The sequence below is a fragment of the Podarcis raffonei genome, chromosome 12 (genome assembly GCF_027172205.1).
Source record: "Podarcis raffonei isolate rPodRaf1 chromosome 12, rPodRaf1.pri, whole genome shotgun sequence".
NCBI lineage: Eukaryota > Metazoa > Chordata > Lepidosauria > Squamata > Lacertidae > Podarcis > Podarcis raffonei.
This window is the reverse complement of record NC_070613.1, coordinates 22,939,914-22,950,633: the sequence shown is the minus strand read 5'-3', so window position 1 is coordinate 22,950,633 and position 10,720 is coordinate 22,939,914. Positions and strand designations below refer to the sequence as shown.

Below are 10,720 nucleotides of genomic sequence, written 5' to 3'. Positions count from 1 at the left end.
AAAAATGATTTTTTAAAAAAGTCTTCCAATGATCCCATTCCCTGCAAAACGCACACCAAGGAGTCCTGTGGCACCTGAAAGACCACGGCTGCACTCCTCACCCCCGCTTTCCCCAGGAGTAAGCCCAGCTGAATTCAATGGGACTTACTTCTGAGTAGCCACGGTTAAGATGGCAGCCTTGGCCTAAGTTTGGGGGGGGGTGGAGCTGGCGGGGCCCTGGCGCTGGCGACCAGAGTAGCCGCAGAAGCAACAGACGACACTGCTCTTGCTAGGCCTAGCCTGTTCCCTCTTTGGACTCGGGGTCCCCTCGGCTTCGGGGTCCCCTCGGCTTCGGGGTCCCCCTCGGCTACCCTTCTTCCCAGTGGGGCAGGAAGGGTTCGGGCCTTCCCTGCCCCCGCTGCCCGGCCCTCCCTCCCGGCCTGCTCGCCTGCCTGCCTGCCTGCCTGAGGCTGCCCCCTCCGAGGGCGAGCGAGGCCTGCAAGGCCGAGGAGAGGAAATGAAATTGTTCTGGCGATTACGCGGCGGCCTGGCGGCAAGCCTGGCGGGCCGAGGCGTGAAGCCGCCCGCTTGTCTTTCCCCGGGCAAGAATGGGGCCGTTTTCGCGCTCATTTGCCGCTTCCCCCGAAGCCTCGGCGCGAAGCAGTGAACCTGAAGCGCCCCTTTCAGGGCCTCGATAGGGACTCTTTTGTCACCGGGGCCGGACTCTGATCGCCCTGACAGGTGAATCCAGGGGCGGAGGAGGGAGGAAGGCAGCCTTCTCCCCACACAACACACACACACAACACAAGGCCCGGGGGTTTCACAAAGGCCAGGGGGAGCCTTTCCACCCCCGGGGCCACGGGGAGCCCTGCAGGTTCCCTGCGCAGGGCCGCCAACCCACGACCAGGCCTCAGAGAAAGAGAAGCCGAGGGGGGCGTCGATATGGGGGGGCGCCTCCCATTCAGAGCAGCCAGTTATGGCGCAGCCCCTGAATCTTGGCCTGATCAGGAGCCCTTTCGTGGGGCCAGAGGAGGAGATGAAGGGGAGGCCCGAATGGATGGAGGAGGGAGAAAGGGAAACTCCACCGAAGCGGGGATAACATACCTGGGTGCGCCCCATCCCCGCAGTTCGTGAGAGTGCTGTTGCTGCTGACACTGATGTCAGGCCTTCAGCAAATCTGGCCTTCCCCACCTTTGTCCTCCGGTTTTCCTCTTGCCCTTGGCCCTTCCACGCCTGCTGCCACGGTGGAGCAGCTGCTCTGCAGGGTACAAGGGCCCCGGGTTCGAATCCCCGGCATCCCGCAGCAGGAACGTCTCTCCTCTGCAAACCCGAGAGGTCAGGCAAGGCTGGCCGTCCAAATCTTATGTGTTTCTGTGAGCAGAACCTATCGCCCCCAGAGGCGTAGTGTGGGTTGTCAGCACCCGGGGCAAGGCAAGTAATTTGCGCCCCCTAACCCGTGGATTTGCGCCCCCTAACCCTAACCCCCAGATGTTGCGCCCGGTGCGGCCGGCACCCCCTGCACCCCCACGCTACGCCACTGATCGCCCTTCCTGGTTCTTTTAAAGAGCAGGAGAAGGTGATTCGTGGCTGGAATGCTGCTGCGTTGCGGAGCAATGGACCCTTGTAAGGAAGCTTTAAAGGAGCAACTTGAATTATTGTTACTAAATCCAAGGGGGCTGGGAATAACAGGACCCAGTTGTGTGGCTCATCTTCTTCTTTCTCCTTGTGGCCGAGTAAGATTGTCTTCCCTGAAAACAGTCTTAATGGTGTGTGTCCATAAGGGACTGCGGAGGGCAATTCTGGATCCACACATCTTTCTGGCAGCTCTGCTGCTGCTACTTCTACAACCACTGCTACTGCTGTAGGTAGTTCTACATTGCTCAAAATTCCAAAACTACATCATAATACCTAATAAAGGGTTTTTTTAAAAGGTTCAAAATCTTCACAACAACCTTATAGTGTAGACTGCTATTATTCCCACATGGGATAAATATGTGTGACTGTATGAGGATATCTTGCCTCAGACTACTCACTTACTTCAGGGTAAGGTGACATTTGATCTGATTTGCTGTTCATTGCCTTAACCATTATACTAATTATGTTACTGTATTTTAGTGTAAGAATTCATCATTTATTTTAGGAAGACACTAATAAGCTTAAATAATAAACTAATTTCTCTAGGTGATGTAGCATACATCAGTATACAGATACATAGGCATATGTAAGTAAAAGTCTGCTTACTGTACAAATGAGCAAGGGGTCTTGTACCAGCATCTGCTCCATCTCAATTTGAGGAGATGTTAAATATATTCTATGCATATGTTGTCTGCATTCTATAACAGTTATACCACAAATATCAACATCCTTGGACTTCACTCTCTTCATAATCTATCTATTAATTGCTAAGCTTTTGTGTGCTATAAAAGAAAGTTTTAGTTTACTAGGCCCTCTTTGTGCATCAGTAAATAAAGAGAATAAAGTAATATGACAACGTTAACTATAGTGCAATAATTTATTAGACAAATCATCCTGGATAGATGATTTTCTAGACAGATAAAAATATAATAAATTAAGTCACTGTCAAATGAAAACTGTTTTGAATAGCAGGAGCCAAAGCATGTCCCTCTACTGAACAACAAGCTTTGTCCTGTCTGAAAGCACAGAGTTATCCCTTGTTGTTTATTACTGACAGATTATTATAATAATTCCTTATTATTTGAACAGTGCATAAAGTTTCGGGATTCTAAGGCTGCAGTGCAAACATGGGCCTGATCAACACTAATTTGGGGGGAAAGTAAAGGCTGGATGTAGCCAATTTGGTGTGCTTCAGACATTGCAAGATTACAGCTCCCATCAGCCCCAGCCAGCATGGCCAATGGTCAGGCCAACATCTGGAAGGCACTGTCACAGTTGGCTAATCCTGGGGTAGATGCTGGTGAGAAGGGAGTGGCAATAGCAGGAGCAGTTATCTAAAGGTATATCCAAAGGTAAGTAACCCCAGGATAAAGACTAGGAGCTTGTGTATATTTCACCCCTTCTGTTTTCTCCTCACCTTTTTCTCCCTTTCCTTTCCCCATCATTCACTCACACGGGCTGAGAGACAGAGAGAGAGAATCAAGCCTTCTCCCTTTCAATGTTATATAAAGCAAAGGCAGTCTGATTATGAGGTTAGAACAATGTCAGATTTGGGGAACTACGGGTAGCTTTGAGGGACCGTTTTAATTGGCTTCTCTTCCTTCCAAAAAAGAAAGATCGCCTTCATTCATTCATTCATTCATTCATTCTCTTTGCCAGCTAATGCCAAACATTTTCCCGGCACATTCCCTCACGGATTTGTGGGAATTTTAAGGCGGGTGGGGGGACCTAAGTGTCAGCCAAAACTCTTCCAGGCTTATTTGAGTTGGTATCTTCTTCCCATAGCATGGTTAGGGGAGATTTCCTGTCCAGATCTGTTTCTCCTGTTCTTCTGAAGATCTCCCACGTCCTAGAAACCAGCGGGGTGCAGCCCGTTTAGGGTTCGTCGAGGATTGCTCCATAACCTTTACTTAGCTCCATGAATGAAATTCGTGAGTGCTTCTGACCATGCGCAGAAATACATTCACTTAACGCTGCAATCCTAATTCCATTTACTTGGGAGTAAATTCCATTGAACTCAATCGGACCTGGTTAGGATTGCAACCTTAGTTTGCTTTTTTAAAGAGATTAGACCAATTCCTGACGGATGCGTTTATCAATAGCTTCAAGTGCTCAGTGCAACTTGCAGGTTCACAGGCAGCATACGTGTGAATACTAGCTGATGGGGAGCAACAACGGGAGAGGGCAGTTGCCTTCCTGCCTTCTCTGTCGACTTCCCCGGGGGCAGCTATTGAACATCAAGCAGGGGAGGCTGGTGCACTAGGAGAACGACAAGCAATTAAGAAAAAAACAAACCCAAATTTCAAACGCATACCCTCCAACATTTCTCCAAGAAAATAGGGACATCCTAAGAAAAAGTGGGACATTCCGGGATCAAATCGGAAACCGGGCAACTTCTCTAAATTAGGGACGTCCCTGGAAAATAGGGACACTTGGAGGGTCTGCACACTCTTTCCTGTCCCACACACACACACGTTATATTTTTATTTGAACTTAGAGAAGCTCCGCAAACATTTCTGTCAATCTACCGTTATTGGGCCAATCAGATCCCTGCACTCCTCAGCCAATCCCAAAGTATAGCTATGGCAAAAAAAGCCCCTCCCATATGCCCCTAAGCAGAAGAACCATGTGATTGATAGGAGTGCCCAGTGTGAAGCCTTGCACTCCATCTGTTGTTATGAGGGCTAACCTGCATTCACAGTATTGGTCTAGGAGGGCTGCCTTTAAGAGCAGTCCGAACCTGCTCAGAGCTGTTTCCTAAGGCCACACCCACATCACAACGCACATTCTTTGTAGGAGAAGGGTGTGGTTGCTAGCTTGAGCAGCTTTTTTATTATGAATATTTGTTGAGAGAGAGCAGTGGTGGAGAGATTGTGTGAGTATCTTTCCATTCGATGTACTTTTTTGCTTAGGCACTACTAGCAGTTATTTTTGTGAATGGGGTTGAAGGGTTGGGAGAATAAATTGTGGATGGCTTCTCTGTGTGTGGCAGCTATCAACACTTGAGTGTTATTGCAACCGTAGGGTTTGTGTGTGTCTAGATTTGAGGTGGGAAATACTGAGGTTTTGTGTTCCTGTTTTTCTTTAAGTTTAAAAATACTGTGGGTTTTTGTTTTTGTTAGTTTGGCTACTGTAAGAACAGGATGCTGGACCAGATGGGACTTTGGCCTGACTCAGCCGAATCTTCTGCTGTGGTGAATGTACTGTTTATGCAAAGACTGTCTGTTGTGGAATCACCTTATTAACTACAAACAAGTTCTTCATTGTTTGAGGAAGGTGCACCCTGTTGCATGCTCCTGGGATTTATTTATGAGGCTCATAGTTCCTAATTATGTCTCCTCTCCTCAAGTATGTGAAAGGAGGTTGTGGTTTGCAAGGAGGAGTTGATATTATAAGTTAAACCCCTTAGGCTTCATCACACTAACTTCTCCGTAAGTCAATTGGCAAGAGCCTCCTTGTCTCCATACATTTAAAAAAGAAAGACAATAGATAGAGGATCTGGAGACTTAAAAGTCCTCCTCTGTCACTGGTGGTGTGTGGTACATTTCTCATATTCTTTCAATCAAAGGGGTTGCTATTTAGCCGTGACTTAGAGCAGAAATGAAACAATACTCAGTTGGCACTTTAGAGGCTAGCAAATGCATTTTATTCCATATTCCGGTGAGGAAGACGTAGAAATGAGTAAGCTGTGGAAGGGAGTAATATTTTTCCATAGCTCTGGAAATTAATAGGGTCCCTTATTAAAAGTCCTGTGGGGTATCTTTAATATTAACCCATTCATGCTGCAATCCTGTACATTCTTATTGGGAAGCAATCCCCATGGAATTCAGCCATGTTTACCTCTGGATAACAAGCAGTTGTGGCATGAGTCCACACTAGAAATTATGGCAGCAGGGCCTCATTCTGAACACTTGGGTGCTAAGTATTAACAAAGCTGCTATGATTATGCGTCCCCTGTTTCTTTCCAAAGGATGAGGACATGGAGAGAATCAGAGCAGGTGGAGAAGAAAACAACTTTTCTCCCAGCAAAGAAGCAATTGTGACTGGAGGGGCCCCTTCTGAACAAAAGTAAGACATTCTCAGCTTATAGTTAGGTGCTAAGCATTGCTGCTTTACAAATAGTTAAGGGACCCACCATGGTATCTTTGTAAGGAAGAAGGATGGGGAGAAACCAGAAATTGGCTACGCCCTCATGACCTTTTGTTGGCCAAACCCCCATGACCTCTTAGAAGCTCCACCAATTCTAGTGAGTGTCTGCTGCATGGGGAACCTGTGGCCGTCTAGCTGTTTCTGGACTTCAGCTCCAGTCAGCGCAGAGAAAGGTCAGGGATGATGAGAGTTGTAGTCACAACATCTGGAAGGCCAAAGCTTTCCCAAACACAACATTGTCCAGCATCCTTTCCTCCCCATTTCTCGGGTCAAGCAGGGCTCCTAGGTTCTGTTCGCCGCCTCCTCTTCCATCATCATCGCCACCTCTTGTTATCACCATCATCATTATTAATTTCTACCCCACTTTTCTAATTAAAACACAAAATGCTGTGGACAATTTAAAACACACCATCAATATTAAAATGAACACTCAGTTTAAAACAATCATGACAGCAACTGTTATTATTAAAATTTATTCAATCTCCATAGGCATGGAATACCGATCTGCAGCTGCACTCAACAACTCTTTTCAAAGCACTGGGGTTTGGGGGACACAGGAACAACTTATAGGATGATGCAGACCATTTTTTTGGAGAGGCCAAAGACAACCAATGTAGAGCAGTCATTCTCTGTTCCAGGTCAGAAACTCCAAGTTGGAAGGAGGCTGAGAGAGAGGGAAGTGTGGAAAGTATCCCAGTATAAAACCAGGCTTCAGGTTGTTTCCCAATACACATTCTCTAGTCCTCAGCCAGGAGGACCAGCAGAAGTGCCCTTCAGGTACATGCAGAGTCCCACCCAGATCTCAAGGCAGACCAGTCCTTTTCCTCAGGAATAGGAAGCTGTTAGCATTTCTCTCAACAAATTCCCACATGTATGGGAGATGAAGAGTGGTGGCAGTGGCTGTTCTGCCTTTATCTCTGGCATCCTTAACTTAATTTATTGGAGTGAGAGCAGGGCTCTCCAGGAGCTCGCTTCAAGCTATCTTAGCCAATAAAACCGCTCCCCATCTCCACTTCCATGGTACACTTTTAAAGGACATTCCCCCCCAAAGAAACCTGGGAACTGTAGTTTGCCCTCACACAGCTACGGTTCCCAGCACACCTGGGGACACTTTGGGGGAAATGTATAGTGTGTGTACACTTCTTGAGAAATCTGTTTCCCTGAACCCATGTATTTAGGCTGATGCAGTCAACCCAGGGCAGAAAACAAGAAGGGGAAGATTGCGGGGCAGGGGAGCTGGAACCCAGGAAGTTTCTTAGACAGAATCAGACCTCTGTGGTCCATCCAGCTCGGTGTGGTTTGTTTGCACTGCCAGGCAGCCGCTCTGCAGAATTTCAGCTCAGGCTGAAGGTGCCGAGAACCGAACCGGTACCTCCTTGCACGCCAAGAGTTTGCATCACAGCGCAGCTACGGCTCCTCCCCTTGTAAGAGTTTTGCGGAAAGGACTTGGGTTGAGGAGAAAAAGAACGATTAGCTGTTCAGGAAGGAAGATGATGTCAGGCTGCTGGGGAGGGAGGGAGGGAAAACCCTGGAAAAGGGAAAGGGGTCATCGATCCCTACCAAGAACTCCCATCATGCCCTTCTTCCTGTCTAAACCCGGGAGGTGGCTTTCCTGAAATCCATCTCTTTGGGCTGGGCAATGGGGTCCCCTTATCCCAGACGTGCGCTGCTTGGATGGCTGCCCCTCCTTACGGGCGAGGAGGAGGATGGTTTTTCCTGGCTGGCTGCATCCCCGCCCTTCCTCCACGTCAAAATCCCTTCTCCCATTGTACCTTCACAACACCCCTGCGAGGAGGCCGCCTGGGCTGGGCAGTCCCCACCCGAGCGATCGTCGCGCCAGGGTGGGAAGCGGAGTCTCTTTATTGCAGCCCCACTCCCAAGCACGCCCGCTCTCTCCCCACATGTGCTGGGGCTTGTTTTCATTATTTTTTATGACTTCGCGCGATCCCAGAGGCTGGGACCTGCCATTCAAACGAGACCCGAGGCTGCGCTTTATATTTCCCCAAAGCAAGGTCGGAAATAGAGGTAGTAAGCAAACGGCTGGAGGAAACGGAGAAGCGGGCAGGACACACACACACACACACACAGGCTTGGCAGCAGCGGTGGCTCTTGAGATTTCCTCCTCCTTGGCGTGGAGGAGGGTCCCAGGCATGTGCCCCCCCCCCAGCTCCACGACCCCCTCCTGCCCCGCCAGGGATCCGAGCCACGCGCTCTTGCACCCAGGCGCACCCTGGGGGAGGTGCCCGGCCGGAGACAAAAGCATTTGTTGGGCCCCAGCCGGAACAAAAAAGAGCGAGTCCCGGGGAGGGGGGAAGCTGACCCCCTCCCTCCACCCCTCTCCCTCTCTCCTTCTGGGATTTGGGGAGAAGGCAGCTCCCAGCGCGCTCCTCCTTAATCCGCCTCCCGAAGCACAAAGCCCTCTCGGCTTTTTCACCCCCGAGATGCAGCAGCCTGGAGAGGCCACTCACCTCTGGGTTGCAGCCCAGACGGGGAGCGCGCAGGCTTCAAAGATGGACTAGCGCAGCGCTCTCTCGCGCTCTCCCCCCGTCCTCCACCTTCCCCACCCCCCTTCCAGCCCCACAGCGGAGAATCGCGGGGTTTCCCAGCCCACAAAGCCGCCTTTCCAACGAGAGAGAGAGAAAGGGGGATCCTCTCCTTGGCTCAGGATACAGACCTCGATCGCGGCAATATTTAATGCCTTCCAGCCCCAGGGAGGGTTCCCTGCCTTCCTCGCCGCTTTGATTCCCAGCGCGCCTTTCCCGGGTTGAGAAATCGGATCCCCCGATTTAATTTCTGCCCCCACCTCACCTCACCCTCTCCTGCCCCCCCAAGACCCACTGAACACGAGGTGGTCCTCAGGGGTTAGGGGGGCAAACGCCCTTGCAACCCCGGAAGCGAGTGCTCTCCCGCCCCCGACCGCTGCTTCCAAGTAAAAAGAATCATAAAGTTTCGGGCGACGGAGTTCCTCCGGACCCCAGCTCAGATCCCGGGCGCCTTCTCCTGGCGAGCAAATCCCCTCGACCTCCAGCGCGCTGAGCGGGTTTCCTCGAAGGCAAGCCCCGTGGAAATCGAGGGGATCGACCCGCGAGTAAATGCCCCTTCGCGCTTTGCAAAGGGAAGGGAGCCCAGCCAAGCAGCCCTCGGCTGTGTGCGCATCCCGAATTTCCCTTTTGTGCGCTATCCTGACCTGTCTCATAACCTTGTAATCCACTGGAATATTTTCGGGACGACCTCTTTCTTTTTGGATTACCCTACCGCCAACATGGGTTGTTTTTAGCCCTAGATACAGCACATTTAGAATTTTTTAAAAAAATAATATTTTATATTATTACTGCAGCACTAAGAGCCACAATGTGGCTGCAACATATGCAAGGCTCCTTGATCAGGTCAAGAGATGGTCAGAAAGTCCTGGTTTGTTTTCTGCAAATTTGCTGGGAAATGGGCGGTTCTATTTTTTCCATGGGGGGGGGGAGAGAGAAAGCTTGTACATTTATTTCCGTTTGGGTCCTCGATCACGCGGGGGGAAGTTACTGAAAACCCTTCCGTCTGTTTCACGCCGATTCACAATCAAGTGGCCTGTTTTTCACTCGCATTTTTAAAGTGTGCAGATCTTCATCGAAAACCCGTCGATTGTGTCTGGTTTTCCCAGACGAATACTCGCTGTCTGGTTGTCTCTGGTAGTAGATATATATATAGATAGATATATATACACACGTACAACTTGTCTTGCATTTCTCTTTAAATGAATGGAAATTTCTTCCAACAGGCGCCGAGGCGGCCTGCCTTCAACAAGGAAAACCAGGCCAGGTGCCGCGCCTGAGAGGGCTTCCCTCATTCCCGAGCAGCCACGTCGTAGGAAATGAACTAAAGGAAACGGACTGTGAATTTGGGATTTCCATTGGCCTCCCGGACCTCTCTGTTTCCCCGGGTCGTAAAGGCGCCCATGCAGCCTTACTGACTTCAGTGCCTCTTAGCTGAGATTTTCATCCCAGAGGGCATCGCATTTTTCTCCTATTAAACATTCCCAGTTGTAAATATAATAAGTCGCCCGGGATCTGGACGTATCACAGACGTAGTCTGTGAATTAAAAATTACCGTCACCGTTACTGTTACTACTAGTATCGCTACTACCACCTAAAAATAACGATGGTGTCAACAATAGCAATGTAGTGGTATTTGTTTGGGGGTGGGAGTGTCAGACTCTGTACCCAAAAGCAAGCCCCAGCCCGAAGATTGCGATCTCCCAAGAAAGGGCAAATAATTCAGAAAGGCACATCTATGTTCAGACATTTACTTGCAACGATGTCGTCGCTGAATCTTGCTAAATGTGGCAAGGAGCGGGAGGTCGCAGATGATACGGATGGGGAGGGGAGGTTAAGGCGTTTCAAAAGGAAAAGCAGAGCTAAAGCTCTCCCATCTCTGCGATATTGAGAGAGGCAGATAGAGGGAGAGGGATCCCTGGCTCCTGCTGCCCTTCCCGAAATGAATGGATTCGCCCGTGCTGAGCAGGAGCCGACGACCACCTAAGGCCGCTGAGCAGGTCCGGATTCTTTGGCGAGGGGGCGCGCAATGGAGCCTGTTTTCTTCTCCCCCCCCCCATGTCCACCTCCCCCGCTCCTTTCTCTGCCGACTAACGCTAGGGATCCTTCAGCGTTTCAATCCCTCACTGACATGTCCGTGCAGAGGCATTAACATTATTGATTGCTAATGGGGGAAATCCAAAGTTTCTTTGTGAGCGCCCAACCCGAGCACATGTTGGGCGCCGCAGCGCGCAGACCCGGGAGCTGAAAGGCAGAGCGGCGCTTGGGCGCATCTCGTCCTCAAAGCGCCAGGATCGCCTCGGCCCAGCGGCGCCCGCTTACCAGATCAATACCTGTCCCCGGGGCGGAGAGAGACCGCGAGTTTTCTGCAAAACTCACCTAGCTCCTTAAAAAAAAGCAAGCCACATAATCGACCC

At 50.1% G+C, this 10,720-nt stretch overlaps 1 long non-coding RNA gene across 1 annotated transcript; it reads left to right on the top strand.

Moving 5' to 3' along the window:
* Positions 1-3,964: 3,964 nt before the first annotated feature.
* Positions 3,965-9,922, top strand: LOC128398478 (uncharacterized). The gene is made up of 3 exons (XR_008327141.1): positions 3,965-4,489; positions 4,737-5,682; positions 9,530-9,922. It is a non-coding gene; the product is annotated as an uncharacterized LOC128398478 (long non-coding RNA).
* Positions 9,923-10,720: the final 798 nt, after the last annotated feature.